General features: G+C 35.3%; 1 long non-coding RNA gene across 1 annotated transcript in view; it reads right to left on the bottom strand.

The window, feature by feature from the left end:
* Positions 1–806: 806 nt before the first annotated feature.
* LOC128250904 (uncharacterized) overlaps positions 807–20033 on the bottom strand; it is a 202036-nt gene continuing 182809 nt past the window's right edge. The window contains exon 3 of the long non-coding RNA XR_008266841.1: positions 807–882. This is a non-coding gene — a long non-coding RNA (uncharacterized LOC128250904). The remainder of the gene's footprint in view (positions 883–20033) is intronic.

Here is a 20033-nt window from a genome sequence, read left to right as displayed (position 1 = left end):
ATTAAATGATTTAGACACAGTGTCATAAAAGATTTAAAACCTCAGTCAATGATCAAAAATATTTGAACAGACTTTGACTAGGGATATAAACTTAATGCTAGTGATCTAAGCCCTTTATACACTGAGAGATAATATTTATACCCACTTAAACGCGGATGTTCTGTTAAGACAAACTGTACTGCGGTAGTTGCCATGAGAGAAACTCTCATATTGACTTTTGGTGCAAAATGCGCTCTTGTTTATATTACTAACGGGGAGACAGAATTTCAACACAGAGCATGTTGACAGACGGAATGCCGCTAAGCATTTTGCCCGGTGTGCTAACGATTCTGCCATTTTGCCGCCTTAGTCTATCTAAATATTAGATACTTAATGTGAGTAATCTAAATACGACATTTAAGTTATTTCCTATTGCTTATCCTTAGAAAATATGAAACATAGTTAATATTTCCTTCAAACTTTTCTTTAGTTCCATTTATTCAAACCACAAACAAGCCCTCTCAACACATGGCTATGATGCTCCTCACCATTCCTGCTCATGATCAGACATGCACATACCGTCAGCCACTGTGGGACATGCTCAAGTGGTTAACATTAAGCAGCCGACCAACAAATCAATGGTATTGAGTAGAATATTTGCTATAACGATATTTTTGCTTCAGCAACTCAGAGCTGAATCTATCTGAAATGTAGCTGAAAATAGGTTAGTTTCAAAACATTGATGTCCAGGTTACAAAAGCAAAGTCTGAAGGGAATAGTTGTCATTTCCTTTGATTTTTAGATAGAAGCAAGTAAGAAATAACACTTACCGACCAAAGACAACAAAACAACTCTGTAGTATGGAGCGATATTTCTACTTCAGCAATTTAGTGATGAATCTATCTGAAATGTAATGAAAAATAGGTTAGTTTCAAAACATCGATGTCCAGATCACAAAAAGCAAAGTTTGAAGGGAATAGTAGTCATTTCCTTTGCTTTCCAGATAGAAGCAAACAAGAAATAACAATCACTGATCAGAGACAATATATAATTAAATAAAAATTGAGTTACGAGGCGCCTCATTCTAGTAACCACAATGCATTTTTCATCAGAGTGGACTGCAACAATAAGACATGAACTGTCTTCATTTCAGTTCTGCTCTGTCCAAGAATCAAACCACCGACCTTTCGATCCTGAGTCCAGCAGTAAAACCACTGGGCTACGTACTCAGGTATTTTGAACCTCAAAACACAAACTGAAATCTTTATACATTGTCACAAGATATCTTAGAACTAAGCCACTTCGCTAAGTATTTTAATCATAGTCTCACTGGCTATTTAATACAAGAAGCTAATGATCTCTGTCTTTAGACTTTGTAGCTTTCATCTTTTATCTTTCACTTGTTTCAGTCATTTGACTGCGGCCATGCTGGAGCATCACCTTTAGTCAAAGAAATCGACCCCAGGACTTATTCTTTGTAAGTCTAGTACTTATTCTATCAGTCTCTTTTACCAAACTGCTAATTTAAGGGGACGTAGACACACCAACACCGGTTGTCAAGCGGTAGTAGGGGGATAAGGACAGACACACAAATACATCCATGTACACACACACACACACACACACACATATATATACGACGAGCTTCCTTTCAGTTTCCGTCTACCAAATTCATCCACAAGGCTTTGGTCGGCCTGAGGCTATAGTAGAAAACACTTACTCAAGGTGCCACACAGTGGGACTGAACCTGGAACCATGTGGTTGGGAAGCAAGCTTCTTATCACACAACCACTCCTGTACACATAATTTGCACTTGTTACCCTAGGGTATTTTGAGATCTCAAATCGATAACCTGATTTTTGAAATACAATAATGATATTGATTGGAGATAAGGCAGCGTGCTGGCAGAATCGCTAGTATGCCGGGCAAAATGCTTAGCAACATTTCGTCCGCCTTTATGTTCTGAGTTCAAATTCCACCGGGGTCGACCTTGACTTTCATCCTTTCAGGGTCGATAAAATAAGTACCACTGGGGTTAATGTAATCAACTTACTCCTCTGCCAAACTTGAAGGCATTGTGTCAAAATTTGATATCAATATTGATTATAGATCCAAGGCCAGTTGCACAGTTTCACAAGTGATTTTAGACCTCGGATCAATGATATAAATCTTTAATAGCTGTATGAAATTTAAGTATTAAGGACAGTGATTTAACGATTTAGATGTAGATTCATGAATATTTTAGCCTGAAAGCGATTAATCTGTATATTTAGTTTCTGCCACACTAAGAATATAAGGTTTTCATTCACCGATCTAAGTATTTAGTTAATGATTAAGACACAGTCTCATTTGGATTTTAGATTCAACGGAAGTCGAACATTTTAGGCTTAAAAGTGAAATCTAGTAACCTAAATCTTTAGAGACAGTTCTGATTGCAATTTCTCAAATCGAAAGTAGTAGAAGCAGTGATCTGAATTTTGCGATGGAGTCGAATTATTGATTTTATTCCTTAAATCAATGATTATAACATTTACAAGCTGTCTCATCTGCATTTTATCAGCCAGGAACTGGATCTTAATATTCAGGCATGTATATTAGGCGGTGAGCAGGGAGAATCATTACCACTCTGGAAAAAATGCGTAGCGGTATTTCTTCTGATTTTACGTTCTGGGTTCTGCAGACATTGCAATCTGTAGACATTGCTTCACTACAGATATTAGAACATGGCCAGTGATATAAATATTTACTAGAAATTTTATACCCAAAGTGAGTGGTCTAAATCTTCTAGCTGCATTTTCTCTAAAGATCTTAGACCCACAACCAGTGAGTGAACTCTGTAGACACTGCTTTACATGAGATTTTAGACCCAGGGCCAGCAATCTAAATGTTTAGACATTGCTTCACTAGAGATTTTTGAACCAAGGGCAATAATCTCTGCCTTTAGAAACATTATCTCTAGAGATTTTAGACTCAAGTCCACTGATAGAAATCTTTAGACACCACTTCACTAGAGATTTTAGACCCAAGGCCAGTGGTTTAAATCTTTAGATACATCTTCACTAGACATTTTGGTACTAAGGCCAATGATCTAAATCTTTAGAAACTATTTCTCAAGAGATTTTAGAACCAAGGCCAGATATGTACATTTTAGACACAGCTTCATGAGATGTTTTGGTTACAAGACCAGAGACAAAAATCTTTAGACTCAGCTTCACTCGTGACTTTCGACCTAAGGCCACTGATATAAAACGTTAGACACATCTTCCATGGACACTTTAGACCCATGACCAGTGATCAAAATCATTAGATTCACCTTCACCACAAATTTTAGGCCCAAGGCCAGTGAGCTGAACAACCTTTAGGTGCATCTTCACAAGACAGTTTGAATGCAAAGCCAGTGATATGACTCTTTAGACACTACTTTGCTAGTGATTTTAGACCCTAGGCCAGTGATCTAAATATTTAGATGTGTCTTCACTAGAGTCTTAACACCAAAAGCCAATGATATAGATCTTTAGATACTGCTTTATATGTGATTTTAAACCCAAGGCCAAGGATAAAAATTTTTAGACACAGCTTCACAAGAGATTTTAAGCACAAAGCCAGTGATCTAAATCATTAGAGGCATCTTCACTACACATTTTGGACACAAGGCCAGTGATCTCAATCTTTAGGCACAGCTTCACTTGTGATTTTATACACTGCTTAACTAAAGATTTTAGACCCAAGGCAAGTGATATAAATCTAGAGATACTGCTTCACAACATATTTTATACACAAGGCTAAGGATCGATATCTTCAGACACATTTTGTTTAGTGATTTTAAATGCAAGGACAGTGGTCTGATCTTTAGATGCATATTCACCAGATATTTTGGGCCCAAAACCTGTGATATAAATCTTTAGGCACTGCTTCAGGAGAGATTTAAATCCAAGACCGCTGGTAGAGAAACTGAAATCTCTCAGGATTTTAGACCGAAGGCCAGTGATATAAATCCTTAGAAATTGTTTCATGAGCGATATCACACCCAAGGCTAGTGATATAAATTGTCAAATCACTGTCCTTGCATCTGAAATCCACAAACAAAATGTATCTAAAGATACAGGTCACTGGCCTTGGGTCTGGAATCTCTTGTGCAAATATATCTAAAGATTTATATCGCAGACCTTGGGACTGACTATTTATATCATTAGGCTTCAGTCTAAAATCTCCACTGAAGGAATGTTTAAAGATTTAGATCACTGGCCTGGGAGCTGAAATCTCTAGTAAAACAATATCTAAAGATGTTTTTCACTGGCCTTGGATCCAAAATGTCTAGTGAATATATATCTAAAAATATAGGTCACTGGCTTTGGATCTAAAACCTTTAGTGAAACTGGGTCTAAATTTGTTAGTGAAACTGTGTCTAAAAATTAACATCGCTGGCCTTGGAATGAAAATCTCTGATGAAGCAATGCTTTAAGATTTATATCACTGGCTTTGAGTTAACAATGTCTAGTTCACATGTATCAAAAGATTTTTATAAATGTCTTTGGGTCTAAAATCTCTATTGAAGCTGTTTCTAAAGATTAAGATTATGCATCTCAGCTCCGCAATGTCTGGTAAATTAAAGTATCAAGTGAGGCAGTGTGTAAAGATTTTGATCACTAGTGTCTAGAATTATTAGTAAAGCAAAGTATGAATATTTAGATCACTAGTCTTGTGCCTAAAGTCTGTAGTGAAGCAATGTCTAATTATTTTGATCACTGGCCTTGTTTCTAGATATTTTAATCACCGACGTTGGTTCTCAAATCCCCTGTGAAGTTTGTATAAACGTTTACATTGCTGGCCTTGAGGCTAAAATCACTAGAGAAGATGTATCTTAAAATTTACATCAGTCGCCATGAGTTTAAGACCACATGTGAAGCAGTGACTAAAAATTTCAATCACCAGCCTTGTGTCTAAAATCCTTAGTGAAGTAGTGTCTAAAGGTTTATATCACTGGCCTTGAGTCTAGAGAAATATATCTAAAGATAAAGATCTCTGGTGAAGATGTCTCTAAAATTTTATACCACTGGCCTTAGGTCTAAAATCTCTTGTGAAGACATACCCAAAGTTATACATTAGTGGCCTCATGTCTAAAATCTTTAGTGAAGCAGTGTCTAAAGATTCATATTACTGACCTAAGGTGTAAAATCTTTAGAAAAAATGTGTTTAAAGATATAGTTCACTTATATGGGTTCTGAAATCTCTAGTGAAACAGTGTCTGAATGTTTAGATCACTGGCCTTGGCTCCAAAGTGTTTCGTGAATATATATCTAAAGATTTACAAGATCGGTTTTGATACTTAAATCTCTAGAGAAAATGTGTCTGAAGATTTAGAGTGCTGGCCTTGGGTCTAAAATCTTCAATGAAGATGTATCTAAAAATTCAGATAACTTTGGTCCAAAATTTCTAAAGATTTAGATCACTGATTGTGCATTATATTTTTAGACTCATTTTCTCTGGAGATGTTAGACCCAGGACTGTGATAGAAATCACTAGATAATTTAGACACAAGGCCAGTGATCAAAATCTTTAAACACTGCTTGTCTCGAAATTTTATATTCAAGGACAGTCATCTAAAATTACATCTCCAGTGACATTATACCCAATACTAGAGGTCTAAATCTTTTGACACTGCTTTGCTAGTGATTTTAGACCCAAGGCCAGTGATGTAAATCTTTAGATGCACTTCACTACAAATTGTAGACCCAAGGCCAGTGATCAAAATTCTTAGACACATTTTTGCTAGAAATTTTAGACCAAAGGCCAGTGATCTAAATCTTTAGACATTGCTTCATTAGAGATGTTAGACCCAAGACCAGTGATTTAAATCTTAAGATTCATCTTCACTCAAGATTTTAGACCAAAGTCCACTAATCTAAAATCTTGAGTAAAGAGACTAGATTTTAGACCCAAGACCAGAATTCAAAATGGATTGACACTAATTCACTTGAGAGTTTGGCCCCAAGGCCAGTGATATAAATCTGTAAACCTTGCTTCATTAGAGATTTTAGACACCTGATTAGTGATCTGAATTTTTGCACAGCTACACTTGATATTTCAGACCTAAGGCCAGTAATCTCAATCTTTAGACATTGCTACACTAAAGATTTTAGACCCAAGCCCAGTAATCTATATCTTTAGATGCTTCTCCTCTAAGGATTTTAGACCCAATCCTGATATACTTATAGCTGTTTAACTAATGATTTTTGAACCAAAGCAGTGTTCTAAATCTTTTGATTGTGTTTTACTTGTGATTTTAGGCCCAAGACCAGTCATGTAAATATTCAGGTGCATCTGTACTAGAGATCTAAACCCCAACCCATGATATAAATCTTTAGACACTGCTTTGCCAGTGATTCTAGACTGAAGGCCAATGATATTAATCTTTAGATGCAGTTCATTAGAGCTTTGAGACCCAAGGCCAAAGATTAAAATTTTTAGATACATTTTGACTAGAGATTATAGACCCAAGGCTGGTGATTTATATCATTAGACACATTTTCTAAAGGGATTTTAGCCATGAGGCCAATGATTTAAATTTGGTAACACTGCTTCACTAAACATTTTAGACTGAATGCCAATTTCAAAAACACATTTTCCCTAGAAGTTATAGACACAAGGTCAGTGATCTAAATCTTTAGTCACTGCTTCACCAGACATTTTAGACTCAATGTGAGTAATATAAATCTTAAGGTACATCTTCCCAAGAGATTTTGGTACTAAGGCGAATGATCTATATGTTTAGACACATTTTCTTTAGAGATTTCCAACCCAAGGCCAGTAATCTATATCTTTAGACACTGCTTCACTAAAGAGTTTAGACACAAACCTGGTGACTTAAATTTTTGCACACTATCTTGCTAGAAATTTTATACACATGTTCAGTGATCTAGATGTTTAGATAATGCTACACAAGAGATTTTTGACCTAAGGTTAGTAATGTATATCTTCGAGATATATCTTCGAGATATATCTTTATCAAAGATGTTAGATTTAAAGCCAGTGTTATAGATCTTTAGACATTGTTTCACAAGAGATTCTATACCCAAAGCCAGTGGCCTGTATTTTTAAACAGTTTCACTATAAATTTCTGACACAACTCCAGTAAGATATATATTTAGACACTGCTTCACTAGAGATTTTAGACCCAAGGCCTGTGATTTAAGTCTTTAGACACTGATTTGCTAATGATTTTAGTTCTAAGGCCAGTGATGTAAATCTTCAGAAGCATTTTACTAGAGATTTCAAACCTAATGTCAGTGGTCAAATTTTTTAGACACATTTTAATTGAGACTTAAGACCCAAGGCCCAGGATATAAATCTTTTACATACTGCTTCACTAGAGATTTTAGACCAAAGTCCAGTGATTTGAATCTTCAGATACTGATTTACTTGAGATTCTTTACACAGGGCCATTTTAGACCTAAGGTCAGTGACCTAAATCTGTAGACACACCTACATGTAAGATTTTAGATGCAAGGCCAGCAGTTTTATTCTATAGACACAGTTTCAACAGAGATTTTAGAAGCAAGGCTAGTTATCAAAATATCTAAAGGTAATTTCACAAAGATTTTAGACCCAAGGCCAGTGAACTTAATCCTTAGAAACAGCTTCAATAAAGAATTTAAACACAAGGGCTGTGATGTAACTCTATTGACTCAACATCAAAAAACATTATATACTAAAGGTCAGCAATCTATTCTCCAAAGATAACTTCACTAAAGATTTAAGACCCAAGGTTAAGGATCTAAATTTCTAGACCCATCTTCTCTAGAGATTTTTGACTCAAAGCCAGTGATCTAAATCTTTAGATACATTTTAACTAGAGATTTTAGAGCCAAGACTTGTCATATAAGTATTGAAACACAGCACCTTTAGACACACATTCACAAAACTTTTTAGTGCCAAGAACAGTGATGTAAACGTATAGACAGTACTTCACTAGAAATTTTAGACCCATGGCCTGTGATTGAATTCTATATACACAGCATCATAAATGATTTTAAACTTAAAGCTTGTGATTTAGATCTGTAGATATAATTTTGAAAAAGATTTTAGACCCAAGACCAGTGATCGAAATCTTTAGAGAAAACTTCATTAGAGATTTCAAACAGCTAGTGAAATCTTCAGACATAGCTTCACAAAAGACTTTAACTGGAGGCCAGGGATCTAAATCTTTATTAGGGCTTCACTAGAGATTTTAGAGCAAGGTCCAGTTATCTAAATGTTTTGTCATCGCTTCACAAAAGATTTTAGCTACAATGTCAGTGATCTCAATCTATTGACAGCTTCGTAAAAGATTTTCGACCCAAGGCCAGTCATATAAATCTTCAGATACAGGTTCAGAAAACATTTTAGACCCAAAGCCAGTGATTGAAGTCTATAGACATAGTTTCACAAAAGATTTTAGACCAAAGGCCAGCAATTTAAATATTTTGACAGAGCTTTAGACTCAGGACAGTGATGTAAATATTTAAAGATAATTCACGAAAGATTTTAGCCACAAGGACACTAAAAATTTCTGATCTGATCCGAGGATTGAGATTTCAAAATTTAGACGCATTTTCACTTCAAAATTGAGTCCCTCAGTCAGTGACCTCAATTATTTAGACACAAGCTTGCCAGTGATGTAATTATTGAGAAACTGCTATGCAAAATAAAATATACCCAAGGCCAGTGATCTAAATCCTTAAACAGTGAACTAAGATTTTAGTCACTATTTCATAAATATTTTAGAACCAAGGGATGTAAGATTTTAGACACAGTTTCAAAAGAGATATTTGAGTGAAGGCCGGTGACATAAATATTTAGGCAATGCTTCACTCGAAACTTTAGACAGAGGGCCAGTGATCTGAGTCTATTTATATTGCTTCACCAAATATTGTCGACCTAAGGCCAGCCATCTAAATCTGTTACAGAGCTTCATGAACGATTTTTACCTCAGGGCTAGTGAGATTTAAAACTTTAGGGACAGATTTACAATAGATTTCAAACACAATGCCAGTGACTGAAATCTGTCAAGTCAGTTTCAATGGAAACTTTAGACCCATGGCCAAGGATCTAAATTTCTAGACATACCTTCACTAGAGATTTTATAGGTCTTAATTTTTTGCTACAGTTTCTCTAAAATTTCTAAACACAAGAGCAGCAAACCAAATCTTTTGACATGTCAGAAATTTTGAATCACAGGCTCATTTGTGCTTCTCCAACAGGGTTAATAGTCCAGCTGTTTATAAATAACATCACAAGAGTTTCAAGACCCCATGCTTGTGATTTAGGTCTTTAGACAGATCTTTACTAAAAATTTTAGACCCAAGGCCAGTGATGTAAAATTTTTAGACTGACCATACAATAGAAATTTTAGACTGAAACCAAGGACGTTAGACACAGCTTCAAAAGAATTTTTGACTACTGATCTTAATATCGAGTCACAACTTCCCAAAGTACTGAAATCCCAAGACAGCCATCTAAATGTGTAGACAGAGTTTCACAAAAGATTTTTGTTTCAAAGCTAGTTTAAAGGTAGATTTATCAGAAATTTTAGTCTGAAGTGTAGTGATCTAAATGTGTAAACACAGAGATATTAGACCCAAGGCCAGCGATATAAATCTTTAGACACACTTTTATTGGAGATATTAGTGAGAATGCCAGTGATTTTAGGGACTGTTTCGCTGGAAATTTTAATCACAACAATAGTAAATTTAATGTCTAGACAGATTCTTTTCAGAGATTTTAGCAGCACTTCCACAAATCTTTATCTTCAAGTCAAATGCCACAGAAGATTTTAGTCCTAGGGTCTGTGAACTGACATTTTTGACTTCTGGTCAAAACTGCTAAGACATTGGCTTACAACTGTTTTTCTACCTAGGGCTAAATGTATAAATCTTTACAAATTATAATATTCGAGTTTCAACGTGAAATGCCAATGATTTATATCTTTTGACAGTAACTAATTCTTTAGAGATAGTTTCACCAGAAGTTTTAGACTGGAGGCCAGTGTTCTAAATCATTAGGCATAGCTTCACTAAATATTTTAGACTGAAGGCCAGTGACATGAATCTTCACACACAGCTTCACAATAGATTTTAGACCAAAATCCAGTGATCCAAATTTTCAGTCACAATTTCACTAGAGATTATAGACCAAATGACATTGGTTTAAATTTATTCTACAGTTTCTCTAAAATCTTTATCCACAAAAGCATCAAAATACATCTTTAGATACAGTTTCTTCAGGGGGTTTTGTCCCATTAATTTTAATCTTGAGCACAAGTTTCACTAAAGATATTAGTCTTGTTGCTTGTCATATGAAGTTAACGCAAGGTCTGGACACAACTTAAGCCAAAGTCCAGGAATCTAACACTTTTGATGATGCTTTACTAAAGATGTTAAATCCAAGACTAGTGATTTAAATCATTAAATACAGCTTTAGTAGAGATTTTAAAATAAAAGCTGGAGATCTAAATATCTAGACACAACTTTACAAAAAATTTTAGACCTAAGGTATGTAGTCCAAATCTTCAGACATAGCTTCACAAAAGATTTCAGATCGAAGGGCCATGATTTAAATCTATTCATACACATTTGCACTAGGGATTTAATAACTCTAGCTGTGAACGAAACATCTAAGTACAGTTGAACAAGGGATTTAAGACATAAGTGATTTAATTAATGAAACACATAAATCTGAGATTTGATAACCCAGTTCAGTGATCTAAATCTTTAGAAACAGTTTCATAAAAATTTTAGACCCAACAAATGTGATGTAAATCTTTTTGACCATCTTTATTGGACATTTCAGGCACAAGGCCATTGATTTATATCTGTAGACGCTGCTTCATAAAAGATTTCATACCTATGGTCAGTAATCCAAATGGTTAGACATCTTCATAGATTTGATACACAAGGCCTGTGATGTAAATTCTTAGGGACAGCTTAATTTGGGATATTAGTAGCAGCACCAGTGAGCTAAATGTTTTTGATCATCTTCTATAGGCACTTTAGCCCCAAGGCCAGTGATCTAAATTTTAAGACACAGCCTTCACAAAAGGCTTTAGTTCCAGGTCTAGTGATCTAAATCTTTAGAAAGTACATCACAAAAGGTTTTAGGCTCATGGCAAATGATCAAAATTTTTAGACATTGCTTCACAAAAGATTAATGCAAGCTCATTCATTGATCTAAATCTGTAGACATAACTTCACATAAAAGTTTTGACCCAAGGTCAGTAGTGTAAATCTTTATGCACATTCTCACTACAGATTTTAAACCCAAAGACTTGATCTGTGTCTTTAATGACAGCTTCATTAGAGATTTTAGACATAAGGCCAGTAATCTAAATCTTTAGATCTATATTCACTAGAAATTTTAGACCCAAAGCCGGTGATATATATCCTTAGTGACTGCTTCATTGGAGACTTCAGACAAGGTGAGTGATCGAATTCTTTACTCATAGGTTCACCAGAGTTTTGAGAATGGAGGCCAGTGATCTACATAATTAGGTACAGCTTCACTAAATATTTTAGTCTGAAGGCCATTGGTCTTAATCTTGAGTAACAGCCAGTCAGTGATCTAAATCATTAGACAATCTTCACTAGACATTTTGTAGCAAAGGTTAGTGTTCTAAATCTTTAGATACGTCTTCGCTAGATATTTCTGACCAAAGGCCAGTAATCAATATTGTCAGACAATCTTCGCTAGAGATTTGAGACCCAAGGCCAGTAATATGAATCTTTAGAGAGATTTCCATTACAAATTTGAGACTCGAGGAGAGTATTCAAAATTGACAGACAATCTTTACTTGAGATTTTAGATCAAAGGCCAGTGATATAAGTCTTTAGATACATCTTCACTAAAGATTTTAGATCCGTGATCTAAATCGTCATACAATCTTCCCTAGACATTTTAGACTCAAGATACTGACTTAAGTCATTAGATAAATCTTCACTAGAGATTTTTAGACTTAAGACAATTGATTTAAAACTTTAAATACATTTTCACTAGCGATTTTAGCCCAAAGGCCAGCGATCTGAAGCTTTAGATAACATTCACTAAAGATTTTAGACCAAAGATGAGTGATAAAAATCGTAAACAAACTTTACTAGACATTTTAGACTGAAGGACAGTGATGTAAATTGTAGATATATTTTCACTAAAAATTTTAGGCATAATGTCTGAACATTTGTATCCCTGGTTTTAAGTCTCAATTCTCCTGTGAGAGTATCAAAAATTTTTATCAATGACCATAAGCCTCAAGTCCCGAGTGAGATAATGACTAAAGATTTTGATCGTTGGCCTTGGTGAGATTGTGTATAAAGGTTTACAGCAGTGGCATTATGACCCAATTCCCTGTTTGGTAAGCATCTAAACATTTAGCTTGCTGGCTTAAGTCTCATATCGCTAGTTTTCACTCTTAAATCCTAGTGACTGAACCTTTATATCACTAGCCTTAAATCTTTTATCCAAAGTCACATTCTCTCTAGAGATTTGAATCTCTTTCGTAATGTTTAAAATCCACGTAAATCTGCATCTAAATTGCTTTTTCGCTGCTTTCGCGGATTCCCATGACTCCATGTCGCCATCTAATTCATTTATAGATATGAATTGGGAGTTTGAGTCATAGTGGAATCTTTCATTAGCTGATTACACAACCATGGATGCCACCCCTTAATAGAGATTGGAGTTCCTGACTATTGACTTTCTAGGATTCCTCTGCTCAGCATTAGCGAATGAAATACTGTTGGCTGAGTTGAGCTCTTCCGCTACCTCTTCACAACCCACCATGCTGCAGTCTTATGACTTCGTCGTCTCTCCGAGAGGGCGGCTGAATGGATGCTGTAGCTTGCCGAAGGGTAGCCCGTAACTATGCAGTGTTTTCAAAATACCTGCTTACTCATGCGGGGTAATTTTGCATCTAAATTAATCGATCCCAAATCATTTAATTACGTCTCAACTTTTTAGACTGTGTGGAAGTATTTAGAAGTGATTCTCAGTCTCATGTTATTCCAAGAGATTGCAGCAAATATTCTTAGATTTCAAGCTTTTAATTTAAAACCTCCTTCGAGACTGTGTATTAATATTTACAAAACTGACTTTAGGTTTCAAACCTCTTGTGAATATATATCAAAATTATATATATAAATTATGTATATATAAATTAAGTTTTAATCCCTTGTTTAATAATGTCTAAATCCTCTGATCATGAACGTTTAAGTTTCAAATCTCTTGGGCAATTGTGTCTAAACATTTGGATTACTGGTTTGATCTATAAAACCCTCGTTAGTCTTTTCACGTTTAGTCAACGAAGGAAAGATAGTGAGCATTCAATTTTTTTCTGCCATATGTAGATTGATCAGAGGAAGGAGGAAATTATATTCAAATCGTAGACGTGACCCGAATGCTTGTAGCAATGTGAATTCCGCCAAAGGCAACCGTAAATGAGGTATTGGTGCAAAAATGGACGATGAATTAAGTCTACAACACAATAACTCAGACCACTAAGACTGTAAAATATTTTGCTCGATGTTCTGACAACTCCGACAATCATACACCTTCGATTTGTATATCTTTTTATCACACACAAAGGATAAAGGGTAAAGTTGACTGCAACGCGGTTTGAAATCAGAACGCTGTGAACCAAAACATGCACCACAAAGTAATTGACCTCATGTATCAAGTCTCTAGTTCAACTGAGTTTAAATTTATAGAGCATTGCTTTGAGGTTTCAAATCTCTAGTTTAACGAAGTTTAAATTTATACATCATTGCCCTGAAGCTTCAAATCTTTAGTTTAATCCAGTTTAAATCTATATATCACTGATTTGAAGCTTAAAATTCTAACAAACACTGTGTTTAAATCCTTAGATCAGGTAACAAGTCGCTAGGATAACAGAGTTTAAAGATTGCTGGACTGTGGTAGAAAACTTCGAAACGAAATCTATCAAGCGCTTCAGATCTCCTTTAACAGTATGGAAACCTTAATTCGACTGTGATATAATCCATAGATAAAGTGGACTGAAATGCGAAATCTCAAGTTCATCTGTATATAAATAACATTACTGGTCAGAGATGCGAAATCTAGATTTTAATCCTGCTTAAAGAGGTATCAAATTTCTAGTTCAATTGCATTTAAAACTTTGGATCACAGGCCTTTGATATAAAATTTATATTTTGAGAGTATTCATATTTTTAGATAACCGAAGTGGGGTATAAATCCCTAATTTATCGGTGTCTCAAATCAAAGGTCAGTCGTGTGAGATATCACATCTCAAGTTTAAAGAATGTAAGCACGATTGATGTGAAGGATTTTATACCATAGACCAGTGAACAAATGATTTAAGCACTGTCTTTATAGGAATTTCATACATCAGACCAGCGATCGAAAAATTGATTTGATATCCCAGGCCGGCGATCAAATTATTTCAACGTAGTTAAAATAGTGGTTTGATAACTCAGCTCAGTGATCCGAGGATTTTAACATTGGAAAACTAGAGATTTGCTTCCTGTGACTATCTGGCCATTTATCTTAGGATAGACTCGCAGTTGAAAAATGGATCCGATGTCTGAGGCTACCAGGCCATTTAACTAAGGATTGATCCACAGGCACAAGACGGATTTGATTGAAGTATTCAAATGCAGCTGAAAAAAGGATTTAATAATTTAGGCCAGTGGGCTAAATATTTCGACAGAGTTATCATATGGATTTAATACCTCAGCTCAATGTTATAAAAAGTAATATACAAATGAAGTCGAATTTACATAATTCAGGCCCGTGAATGGATGATGTAAACACTACTCAACTGGTAGTTTTACACTTTAGGACAATGATTTAAGGATTTAAAGATCGCCTAGCTAGGTATTTGTTACTTCAGGCAAATGATCTAAAAAAATTTGAATATATTGGGGTACGGATTTGATTCTACAAGCCAGTGATCCGAGCATTTAAACACAGACAAACCGGAGTTTTGTTACGCCAGACTTATCGTTTTAGTTCAGTCAAATATCTCAGAATATCTGCATCGTTGCTGAAGGGATTTCGTACTTGAAACCGGCGATCTAATTATTGAAACACAAAAATTAAGGATTCGATATCTAAGGTTGGAAGTAACAGGATTTGAACTCATTTGAAATAGAAATTCGATACTTCAGGACTGCAATCAAGCTATTCACACACATTTGCTCTAAGGATTTAATAACTCTAGCTGTGAACGAAACATCTAAATACAGTTGAACAAGGGATTTAAGACATAAATGATTTAATTATTGAAACACATAAATCCGAGATTTGATAACCCAGTTCAGTCATCTTCCGGCATAAACACACTTGAACTAGAGATTTGTTATAACAGATTTTAAACACACCTCAGATTCTAAACACATCCCGAATTGAGAGTTCATATATCAGACCAATGTTCTAAAGATTTAAATACATTTGAACTAGGGATATAGTTTTTACACTGCCAAAGTAGGAAACTGCTGCTGCAGGCCAGCAAGCAAATGACTGGAACACAGTTGAACTAGGAATTTAATACCTTAGGCCAGTAATCTAATGATTTAAATCTAGATGAGATAAGGATTTGGTACTTTAGACAATGATCTAAATATTTACGAAGAATCGAAAGAGGAATTTGATACTTCAAGCCAGTGACCTAAGTAAGAAAACTGGTTCATTTGCGTTGAAATAGAACGATCAGTAACCTGAGGTATTTCTATCACTGGCTTGAGGTCTAAAATATCCAGTGAAACTGTGTGTAAGGCAATTAAATGAGAGGCTTGTGACCCAAATAATTAAACCCAAATAATTAAACCCTAAGTCAAGATCTCGAATCCCAGAGGTCTTTCTGATCAGTCGTCTTAAAGCTATGTAAGCTAGACTATCTCTAAAGATTAAAGTCACTAGCCTTAGGTCTGAAGATCCGAGCGAAATAATGTCTAAGGATTGAGACCACTATGTTTAGATGAAAATCCTTAATGAGACAATAAATAAAGATTTAGATCATTGTCAAAGGTTTAGACTAATCCCTTGTGAAACTGCTTAGATATATCGATCACTGGTCTTAAGTTTCGAATTCTGGCTCGGCTGTGACAGAATATTTCTCTCGCTCTTTTGGAGTCTAAAATAGCAGTAGAGATTTTGGATAGTATATCATTACTGACATAATATCCAAAATCTCTACTGAGTCAGTTAGGAACATTTTCAGACACCGTTTCGTTAGGCTAAGCTAATTCAAAGAATCCATTTAAACCTCTCAACACAGAGACACCGGCTCACCACAGGATGTTCCCCTCAGACATTATCACCACCATCACCATCACCACCCTAGTAGGATGAACTAACGGGAGACAGAGGACATGTCCGAACCAGCGCATGCGACGGATAGCTATGAGGTAGGAGGCAGCAGGCTGATGCATGCATGCACGCAGTTCTTTAGTTAAATAGTGAGACTAATTATATTCATCACTGATTTAAAACGCCGGGTGTAAAGATTTTAATCAATGTACAGGGAGTGTAAAATCGCATTTCAGACTAAATCCGAGCATAGTCCACTGCATTGAGATGTCATAAACTTAGTAAGTGTCTGTTTAAAATTTGATCTCTCCAGCGCTTCGAGTTCAAATTCCGCTGAGGTTGAATTTGCTTGTCATCTTCTCGAGGTCGATAAAAAAAAGTACCAATTGAGCACTGCAGTCGCTACAATCGACTTCAGGAGTGTCCCCTGAAATTTGGACACAATGTTTGTGATCTAGATGTGTGCAAACATTTTGAAACCAATATTTATCCCTCAGGAACGTTTAAGAATCTATATCTATAAGTTAAAAAACAAACAAAAAAACAAAAAAAACTGGCCAGAATTCTCAATATCCATGTGGGAATCTGTCTAAATGCTTACATCATTGGAACGACGCAAAATCTTATGTGCGGCCAACTGAACAAGCATTTAACTTGATGTCTCATATCTGCAGTGACACTGTGTTAATACCTACCGAGATTGACTAAATACTTAGATCATTGACCAGAAGTCTAACGTGACTGGCGAGACTGGGTTTAATGCTTTATATCAATAACAGGAAGTCTAAAATCGATACTGTGGTTATGTTTAAAGATATACACGTATATATACATATATGGGAGAATATACAAATAATAACAACAGACGAGGACAGGTGGTGTAAATAACAAAAGTATATATTAGTATGACGCTCGGGAATACGGAAAGTCTTTGACGTTTCGAGCTACGCTCTTCAACAGAAAGAATACGGAGACAGGGAGAAAAACACGGAGAAAAAAAAATTGAATAGTGTTCAGTCAACGGTCAATCGTATATTTATATATATATATATATATATATATATATATATATATATATATATATATATATATATATCAATGCTTTAAAGTTTCAAATCCCTCGTGTGATAGTGCATAAATATTTAAATCACTGACCTCAAATCCCTTGTGACAATAAAATTAACGATACACACACACACACTCATATGTATATATATATATATACACACGCACACGCACATATGTATATATATATATATACACACACACACACACACACATATATATGCATTATTGTGTATATAAATGTATATACATATTATATGTGTGTGTGTGTGTGTGTGTGTGCGTGTGTGCGCGTGTGCGTGTGCGTGTGCGTGTGCGTGTGCGTGTGCGTGTGTGTGTGCGCGTGTGTGTGTGTGTGTGTGCATAAACATATATAACGCTGTTTTGTTTTTGTTGCTTTTAGAGCAGAGGACTGACATGAAAATTTTTGCGATATAATTTTAATATCCATCTTGAAATAATAGTTTCAGGGGATCGATCTAAATTTCGACATAACTTCGCCGCGATTTTAGTCTTCAGGCCATCAATATAAATATTTAGACACAGTGACATACTCAGATCAGTGATCTAAGTCTGCAGACATAAATTTCACTGGGGATTTGAAACCTCAGAACAATATCTTAATCATTTAGACAATGTTCCAATAAAGATATTGAACTCAGGCCAGTGATATCGGCTTTTAGATGTGAATTTTTAAACATACATTCACTTAAAAGCGCCAGTAATCTATATCTTTAGACACAGTAACATTGGAAATGTTGGATCAGGCTAGTGATCTAAATATTTAGAAACAATTTCCTAAAATATTTTAGATCCAAGATCAGGGAAATAAATTTTTGACACATTCGCAGTAGAGATTTTAGACTGCGAGTCATTGGTCTAAATCTTTAGACACATTTCCAGCAGAGATTTTTGACTCATGGACAATAATACAAATGTTTAGACAGAGTTGAATATAGATATCAGAAATCAGGCCACTGGTATGTATTGCTGTTGGTACCTCATTGGGAATTTTATTCTTCTGGTCAGTGATCTAAAAAATGTAAGACAATATAACCGTTACATATAAATTCACATCAGATTTTAGACCTCAAGCCAGGTCACTAATCTAAATCTTTAAACACAGTGTCACTAGAGATTTTAAACCCGAGGCCAATGATTCATATATTTAGGTATAGTCTGCTAGTGATTTTAGGCCCTAAACTAGAGACTAAGATCTAAATCTTAAGCATCAGTTGCTTTAGAGATTTTAGACGTCAGGCTAGTGGTCTAGATATTTAGACACTGATTCACAAGAGATTTTAGAACGAAGACCTGTGTTCTAATTTTTAGAAGCTGCGTCACAAGAAATTTTAAACCAAAGGCCTGTCATATAAATCTTTAGACAAAATATCACATGACTTTCAAGACGGAAGACGAGTGATGTAAATCTTTAGATACTGGTTCACTAGAGATATTAGATCAAAGGCCAGTCATCTAAATCTTTAGAGACAATTACACAAGAGATTTGAGATGGAAGGCTTGTGATCGAAATCTCTAGACACCACTTCAGTAACAATCTTAGACCAAAGGCCAGTCATAAATCTTTAGGCACAATTTCTCAAGAGATTTAAGAACGAAAGTCAGTGATGTAATTCTTTAGACACAGTTTCACTAAGGATTTTAGACCTAAGGCCAGCGATCTGAATCTTTAGAGAGTGTCACTAAAAATTTTAGATTGAAGGCCAGTGATCTAAATCTTTAGATACAATATCTGTAAAGATTTTAGACCCAAGGCCAGGCATCTGAATCTTTAGGCACCATTCTACTAAAGATTTTAGACCCAAGGCCAGGCATCTGAATCTTTAGGCACCATTCTACTAAAGATTTTTGACCCAAGCCCAGCGATTTAAATCTTCAGACATAGACTGAATAAAGAATTTAGACCGAATGTCAGCGTTCTCAATCTTTTAACATAATTTCATTAAAGAATGTATCCCCAAGGCCATCAATCTGAGTTTTTAGATAAAGTGTCACTAAAGATTTTAGACCAAAGGACAGTGATCTAAATATTTGGTCACAGATTCAATAAAGATTTTAGATTCAAGGCTAGTGAAGGGTCGAGAAAAGTCTTAAACCGGATATCAGTAACCTAAATCTTCAAACAGAGTTTCAATAAAAAAATTAGACGAAAAGCCAGCGATCTAAATCTTTAGGCACAGTTACAATAAAGATTTTAGACCGAAGGCCAGTGATTTAAATCTTTAGACATAGTTTTCATAAAATTTGAGACCGAGGGCCAGCGATCTAGATCTTTAGACACAGTTTCAATAAAGATTTTAGACCGAAGGCCAGCGATCTAAATCACTAGACACAGTTTCAATAACGATTTTAGACCCTACGCCAGCGATCTAGATCTTTAGACACAGTTTCAATAAAGATTTTAGACCGAAGGCCAGCGATCTAAATCACTAGACACAGTTTCAATAACAATTTTAGACCCAACGCCAGCGATCTAGATCTTTAGACACAGTTTCAATAAAGATTTTAGACCGAAGGCCAGCGATCTGAATCACTAGACACAGTTTCAAAAATGATTTTAGACCCAACGCCAGCGATCTAGATTTTTAGACACAGTTTCAATAAAGATTTTAGACCGAAGGCCAGCGATCTAAATCACTAGACACAGTTTCAAAAAT

This window comes from Octopus bimaculoides, chromosome 26, assembly GCF_001194135.2.
Source record: "Octopus bimaculoides isolate UCB-OBI-ISO-001 chromosome 26, ASM119413v2, whole genome shotgun sequence".
NCBI classification, from domain to species: Eukaryota; Metazoa; Mollusca; class Cephalopoda; order Octopoda; family Octopodidae; genus Octopus; species Octopus bimaculoides.
Note: the sequence above shows the minus strand (reverse complement) of the source record. Positions and strands in the feature narration are given on the sequence as shown.